We start from the raw sequence: 8,421 nt of genomic DNA, 5'->3' as shown, positions 1-8,421 counted from the left end.
ATCGACTCTGAAGTTTGTGTTGTCCTCTCAATCCTAGATTTTTCAGTAACACTCTATCACCAACATCTAGTCTTTGGAATCTTACTGAACTGTCATATGCTTTCTTGTTTCTTTGGTGTACTTTGTTTGAAGCTTCCACTGCAAGCCGATACGCTTCATCTAAATCCCTTTTTAGCTTAACCACGTACTGAGAATGTAGTTTTCCATCCTTTTCCCCCGATGAAGTCTGGAAACAAAGATCAACAGGAAGTTTGGCTTCTCTTCCGAACATCAAAAAATAGGGAGAGTAACCAGTGGCGTCACATTTTGTGCTATTATAGGCATGGACAAGATACCCTACATGCTGACTCCATTGACGTTTTTTTCTCTCGCCCCAAGGTCCCCAACATTGAGAGCAATGTACGGTTAATGCTAAGTTCACACTACGTTATTTTAAGCCAGATTTAAGCCCGATTTGCAAGTCGTTCGCTCGCCGACAGGTCGGGGTGTGATCGGGTGCAAATCGCGGGGGATTCGCGGGCGATCGACTTTCGCGAATCTGTTGGTATGAAAGAGCCAACAACGCATCAAAGACGCTCGCAGACGCCTCGCAGACGCGTCGCCGACACCAGAAAGATATCTAGCATGCTAGATATCTGGAGCTGTCGCGCGACTCAACCTCCTGTGATGTCACGAGCTACAGCCAATCCGACCAGGGGTTGAGGTCACACGAAAAGATGAGTAGCATGTCACAGTTATGAATGCCTGTATGACGTTACACATATATGTACAACAACTGCGCTGAGAAAAAGAAACGGTGGAGAGAAATAGCAAACGCTGTAAAACAGCCAGGTGAGCAAATGTTATTATTACATTATCTAAATGTTATAGGGTCAAATGTAAATTAATTGGTCATATTTCCATATACATGGATATCATTGTAATCCTATTTTTGGGATATGTCTGTAAAACATTATAAAGTGTATAATTATTTTTTACTGTAATTCTGTTTATTGTTATATATTGTGTATTAGAGGATATTCAGCTACATTACAATCTGCCTTTTGTACCAGTCGAAAGAGCTTAAACCAAGGAATAAATTCTCATATTTAGTTTGAATAAACAAATAAAATAAATGAAAGTGTGAATGTAAATATTAACTGAAAAAATGCATTTCTTTATTGATTTTAGACTTTACTTTTGCACAAGTGGACTCACAAACAACTACATCAACTTCATTTGGGAACCATGGCTTTGGAATTGAGGGATATTGAAGACCCAGTTCTTTTATCACATCTCAAAAGAAGCATAATGGTGATGGTATTCAATGCCCATGAGACTGACAAAAGTGGATCAATGTTGTCACCTGAACAACCTACCCTATGCATATATCATACATGACATGTGCGGTCCCGATGTGTTTTTGTTTACAAACTATTGACTTTACTATGTATTACATTTATCAATAAGGTGATTAAACTTGTTAAAGGGTTTAGATTGAATTTCCCAGTGCTGTTTCATGAAATAAATGGTCTATCGAAAGTAATACATTTAATGCAACAAAGTATAAAAGTATTAAACACATTGAGTCATATTTTACAAAAACAGGCAATATGAATAGTGCTTTAGTGCAATGTAGTACATTAGAATGTATATTATGTGAACAGACAAAATTTACATTGTTAGAACACATGCAGTGCGCCACATTAACACAATTAAACATTACAAAACTCCCTATGTAGAGCTCCTTTAAGGGCTGGGTGATATATAAATATCATAATATAATTGTGTGTGATTGGCTGTTAGATTAATCCACATTGAGTAAAAATGCCCAGAGCTTATCATCACAATCGCCATAAATTTTTATCATGATCAGATATGTTGATGTTTAATCGCCCTAGTATAGAAACATTGTTAATGTTCTGTGAATAATGAGTGCGGATCAAGAAATAAAGTTAGTATAAGGCACTTAATTGCAACATGCAGATTGCCTTTATTACATTCCTGCACCTTTTGATTTGTATGCAATTAAAATTTATTCAATAATAACACAACAATAAACAGAATACTTAAAACAATGAATAAGTGAACCACGTGTGTTCTTTACAAATACAGGACTTTAGAACACACAAGAAAACGAATGTCCTAAACTGACAATAACTGGCTTTAATCTGCTGTTTGCAGGGATAACTCTACATCAGTTCCTTTTAAAATGTGATGAACTTGCATAAACACTACCCGCTGGTGAGGCAAAGTTGTCCCGCATCAGATTGCGTTGCAGTTTTGCTATTGCCATACAATTGCGATGTGAGGTATATTTCATCGGTTGAAAAGCACACATCCCGTGAATCTTCCACTGCCCATCATCTATGTTGTGGTCAGCAGTCTGCTACAGCTGGAGAGGTAGCAAGTACCCCAAAGCAATGTGGAAACTGCCACTTCCTTTCGAAGTCCATGGCTATTGTATGCTACTCTCCTTTCATTGATGGCGTCTAAAACAATAGGACACACCAAATGTCACTGATTAAATTATTATATATTCAAGACTGCAGTTTACAATGAATTTATTTGCATAGTTATATGCAGAACAAAGTTGGATAGCCATGCTTTTGTGAGTCAAACACCTTGGGTCTCATTTATAAAACTGTGCGTAGGATCCTTACTAAAAGTCTACGTATGCACAAAAGCCAAAAAGGCATATGCCAAAAATTATTAAGAGAGACAAAGCAATGTTCCCTTTCTGCAAGTGTGCGTACATGAATTATCTTCAGATCCCACCATGCAAGCCCATTCTCCCATTAAGTTTTTTTTATAGATCACAACCTTTGCGTGGGAACTGGCATACGCATGTTTCCAGACCTGTTTTGTGCGTACGCATGCTTTATAAATGAGACCCCCTCTTACTTAATCCATATAAAGTATAACGATAAACTAAACAACATGTAGAATAACAAATATTACAATATTAGGTTTAAAACTAATTTTATATTTATTGTTGTGTTAGTTCCACAATTCATGTTTCTACACAAAATACTTTAATATACACATAGTGAAAGCTCAGATAAAATTATGAAATTAATGTATACAGGTATGTATAGACATAAAAATAGAATTACTTATGCTTTTCAGAACTATATCCCTGTTTCTAATAATACTTTTTACTAAAATACTTTTATCAAAGACAGTCAACTGCTGATGTCCACAATGTAATGGGTGTTCTCTTTTTTAAATGAAGTAGTAGATTATATATATATCTTTATATTTTGTAATAACCCTACCTTCAAGAAATCGTCCTTTATAACCTGGTACAGAGCAGAACATCCAAAACTATTTGTGAGATGGTGCTGGTCTCCCATCCTGGACTTGAACCTGATGAACTTGAACGTGTCACCTGTTAGACACAAAAAAGTTCAAAAACATACCCAGACAGAAAAAACGTTATGACAACATTCAGTTCATATTCGTTTGAAATGAAATCACACAAACCTGTTGCATAGAAATGCAGGGTCAAAGACAAACGCTCTCCAAATCATGTTTTGCGAAGCCTGTCCTATTCTATTTGAACGATAATTAAATCAAGAAACACAGCTTTTAAGCACAGTAGACAACACTTTGATATTTTAAAAGTGATCATAGCCAAACATAAGCATTCAGCTATATTAAACAAGCTGTAACAGTTACTCACCTCAAATCTTTAATCCCTGCTGTCCGCGTGTGGTTCTGATCCACCTCTCCACATCATCACATCTCTATAATTTTTTTCTTTTGCGGCTTTGCATCGCGCAAACGGTTTGCAGCACTAATTTCTGTCTGAAGTCTATATATACAAACAAAAGTTTTGCCCGTCTTTTTTCTTCTTCTGTGGGTTTTTACCGGCGCGCGTGTAGTTTCGCGTAATTTCCGGTTTGTTTTATCGCGTGATTTTTCGTGACAGAACGGGGTTTGTAGACAAGATAGAATCGTTGGGTAATAGAGTTGTTCTCAACTCGTGTAGTGCGTTACCTCCTGTTGTGGGGCATTCACGTTGTGTCGTGTGGTGTGAACTGCTCAACAACGTGAACACTCCTGATTTCACAGAGAGCAAGTCATGTAGTGTGAACCGCACAGCTCGGACGTACGTTTCAAAGTCATGTAGTCTGTACGAGCCTTAAACCGCTCAGGTTGAGGGTCACCTTGAGGGTGATATGGGGTGGTACGTGACTTACGAATGCCCAACAGCAATAACAGCTCTTTGATTAACTGGCTCTCAAAGCCACGCCCTTGGTCGGAATGGATTCTACTAGGTAAACCATAATGCACAAAATACTTGTCCACTAAGATTTTAGCTACAGTACGTGCAGTCTGATTCTTTGATGGAAACGCCTGTGCGTACCGTGTAAAATGATCGGTGACCACCAAAATGTTACTCAGTCCCTTAGAATCGGGCTCCAGAGAGAGAAAATCTATACAGACCAGACCCATAGGGCCATTGCTAGTAATCTGGTGCAAAGGAGCAGCTTTAGTGTAAGGTGTTTTGCGAGTAATGCACTCCCCACAATTCTTGATGTACTGTTCTACCTCACTAGCCATTTTGGGCCAATAAAATCTACTCCTTATAAGATTAGTAGTTCCTTCTGCACCTAAATGACCCATGTCATTGTGTAACAACTTGCAAACAGTCTCTCGAAATTCAGCAGGCATGACCAACTGAGAGATCTCTTCTCCGGTTAGATTGAGAGTGAGCATCGTGCATCAGAGCTCCGTCAGAGCTCCGTCGAGTTTATCATCCAAATCCTATTTTTCTGACTACCTTGTTCCTATTTATATAATATAACATATTCGTTTATCTCAAGAATACTTTACCGTGTCGACTACTGAGCAATACTACCACGTGAAACGATTTATCACTGCTAAACACCCAGTGTTAGCATATAGCCCGCTAGCATCAACAAACAGGTGCCGGTTTTAGTTACCATTTTGCCGATCTAATGGCGGACTCATCCACTGTATGCTATTCAGACCTGTCCTCACCTGAGCGGGAAGCTGTGGAGCAGTTGATACCCGGTTATCGCAGATCCTACGCAACGTACAGCGCCCAGTTCACCCAGGCTCCAGACATCCACAAGCGACCGAGAAGTGCAAAAAGCGAACACCCTCCGCGGTGCAGCTTCACGGACCGCGCTCGAGGGAACGGAGACGCCATTGCCCAGAATGAAAGCGATCGGGAAGCCGTGGAGGAGCCGCTGCCCGGCCGTCGCAGATTCAGCATGCCTCACATCACACTGGCTACAGACGTCCGCAGGCGATCGGGGCGTGCTGCGAGTGAGCTTCCCTCGCGATGTAGCTTCACGGACCGCGTCCAGGCGACCGAAGACGCCATCACCCAACATGAAAGCGGTAAGACTGCGCTTGTTATTGTAACCTGCATTACTTGCCACATGTACAGTTTAGCTGCTTCCATCAGCACAGAGGGGTTTACTTGTGCTAAGTGTATTGAAGTAGTAAGGCTGACGGAAAAGATTGCAGAACTAGAAGCGCGCATCCAAACGCTAGCTGATGACAGCAATACCGCTAATGCTACGAACGCTAATACCGCTAATGCTACAAACGCTAATACCGCTAATGCTACAAACGTTAATACCGCTAATGCTACAAACGCTAATACCGCTAATGCTACAAACACTGTTTCGGGTGCGCCTAGTGTTAAACGTAATACACATAGCTCGGTTCCATCATCTGAGTCAAGGGGGCCGACTAACTGGGTGACTGTCAGGCGGCAAAGTCGTTTCCGGTGCCCACCCAAGACCCCCCTGGTAATTTCAAACAGGTTCGATATTCTAAGCAATACACCGACTAAGACGTCTGTTAAAAGTGCCTTGGTCATTGGAGATTCGATACTTAGGAAAGCGAACATTGAGGCACCAGCCACCATAGTCGATTGTATACCGGGAGCCAGGTCTTCAGACATTAGATCAAAACTTAAAGTGCTGGCTAATGCTAAGCGTAAGTTTTCTAAAATTGTTATTCACGCCGGCACGAATGACACCAGACTCCGCCAGTCGGAGATCACCAAAGATAATATTAAAGAGATATGTGAAATCGCTAAAACAATGTCAGACAATGTAATATGCTCTGGTCCCCTCCCCGCCTACCGGGGGGATGAAACTTACAGTAGATTATTGTCTCTTCACGACTGGATGTCAAAATGGTGCCCTCAGCATAACGTAGGGTTTATAGACAATTGGAAGCATTTTCGGGGGAGACCTGACCTGCTAAAGAGAGATGGCCTCCATCCATCTCAGGAAGGAAGTGCGATTCTCTCTATAAATCTGACCAATAGTCTTACTTCAAATACAGTCTGACTATCCAGGGTACAATTCAGGCAACAGACGGATCTGCTTAACCGTCCATCTGTTAGCTGCCGTGATATGTCAAGATCACTTATATCCCAGCACTTCGAGTCAATCTTACCAGAATATCAACACATTTCAACTGTATCTGTTCCCCGAAAAAATAATTACAGAGCACCGCTTGCCACATCTGGTACAAATCTGATTAATATAAAATTAGAAAACAATACATTAACAGATGAACATCGAATGTTAAAATTCGGCCTTCTGAACATTAGATCGCTTACCAATAAAGAACCTATTGTCAATGAAATAGTTACAGACCAAAACTTAGATGCACTCTGTTTAACAGAAACCTGGCTTAAAGCAGACGACTACATTAGTTTAAACGAATCCACCCCACAAGACTATTATTATAAACACGAACCTCGATTAAAGGGGAGAGGGGGTGGTGTAGCTACAATATACAACAAAATTTTTAAAGTAAACCAAAAATCTGAAGTAAAATTTAAATCATTCGAACTAATGTTGTTAAATATGGAAATAACCGATCGTAACCACAAACAGCTCTCTTTTGCCTTAGCTACAATCTATAGACCTCCGGGCCACCATGCAGATTTCCTTAAAGAAATAGCAGATTTCTTGTCTGAGCTTGTAGTCACTGTAGATAAAGCTCTTATCGTTGGTGATTTTAATATTCATGTGGATAACCCAAAAGATGCACTAGGACGTGCATTTATGGATGTTCTAAATTCTCTCAATATTAGACAAAACGTGACAGGGCCAACGCATACTCGTAAGCACACATTAGACTTAATTCTGTCACTCGGGCTCAATATTAATGACATCAAAATATCACCTCAGAGTGATGCAGTTTCTGACCATTACCTTGTGTCATACACTGTACTTCTAGATAGGATCACTCAATCCACAACATGCTACAGATTAGCCAGAACAATAATTTCCACCACTAAAGATAGATTTATTAGCACTCTTCCAGACCTGTCCCAAATTAAACATGTAGCAGATAACTGTGACGATCTAGATATTGTAATAGAAAACCTAAACAATGTCTGTTCTAACACATTGGATGCCGTTGCTCCCATTCGAAAAAAGAGAATCAAAGAAAAACCGCCAGCTCCATGGTATGATCATCACACCGCAGCACTCAAAAAGGCAACTAGGAAAATGGAAAGAAATTATAGAAGCACAAAGTTAGAGGTATGGCGTGCAGCATGGAAAGAGAGTGTTAAACAATACAGACAGGCTATTAAAACCGCCAGATCTACCTATCTTAGCAAGCTTATAAATGAGAATCATAATAACCCTCGTTTCCTCTTTAGCACCGTTGCAAAACTGACTAGAAATAAAGAACAAACAGAAACCAATAGTAAACTTCAACACAATAGTAACGACTTCATGAACTTCTTTTCTAACAAAATTACGGCTATAAGGGACAACATCGTAGCTACCCAGGCAGCCACCACTCTACCCGTTAGTTCACTTAACACTAGACTACCATACGAACATCTTGATTCATTTAAACCTACTACAATAGATGAGCTCTCTAGACTAGTTACATCATCCAAATCATCATCCTGTATATTAGACCCCGTTCCCACAAAACTGCTTAAAGAGGTATTCCCTGTAGTGTCAACCCCGGTTCTAAATATCTTTAACTCATCGCTAGAAATAGGATACGTTCCAACAGCTTTCAAACTAGCAGTTATTAAACCGCTGATTAAAAAACCGCAGCTTGACCAGGGAGAGCTTAATAACTTTAGACCAATCTCAAATCTCCCTTTTCTTTCGAAAATATTAGAAAAGGTAGTGGCAAGCCAGTTACGCACATTCTTGACAAATAATAGTACATATGAAAAGTTCCAATCAGGATTCAGGCCCCACCATAGCACAGAGACAGCGTTGCTTAGAGTTACAAATGACCTCCTATTAACATCCGATCGTGGTGAAATCTCAATTCTTATATTATTAGACCTTAGTGCAGCCTTTGACACAATAGATCATACAATCTTACTCAATAGACTAGAAAACTATGTTGGTATCAGTGGTCAGGCGCTAGCCTGGTTTAGGTCGTATCTAACCAATCGCTATC

The 8,421-nt window shown here is 40.0% G+C and overlaps 1 long non-coding RNA gene across 1 annotated transcript; it reads right to left on the bottom strand.

Annotated features, from left to right (window-relative positions):
* Positions 1 to 1,513: 1,513 nt before the first annotated feature.
* LOC129424379 (uncharacterized) lies at positions 1,514 to 4,701 on the bottom strand. Its single transcript, XR_012359067.1, has 4 exons — positions 3,665 to 4,701; positions 3,466 to 3,534; positions 3,258 to 3,370; positions 1,514 to 2,471 (listed from the first exon to the last, which is right to left on the bottom strand). It is a non-coding gene; the product is annotated as an uncharacterized lncRNA (long non-coding RNA).
* Positions 4,702 to 8,421: the final 3,720 nt, after the last annotated feature.

The sequence above is a fragment of the Misgurnus anguillicaudatus genome, chromosome 19 (assembly GCF_027580225.2).
Source record: "Misgurnus anguillicaudatus chromosome 19, ASM2758022v2, whole genome shotgun sequence".
Classification (NCBI taxonomy): domain Eukaryota; kingdom Metazoa; phylum Chordata; class Actinopteri; order Cypriniformes; family Cobitidae; genus Misgurnus; species Misgurnus anguillicaudatus.
Note: the sequence above shows the minus strand (reverse complement) of the source record. Positions and strands in the feature narration are given on the sequence as shown.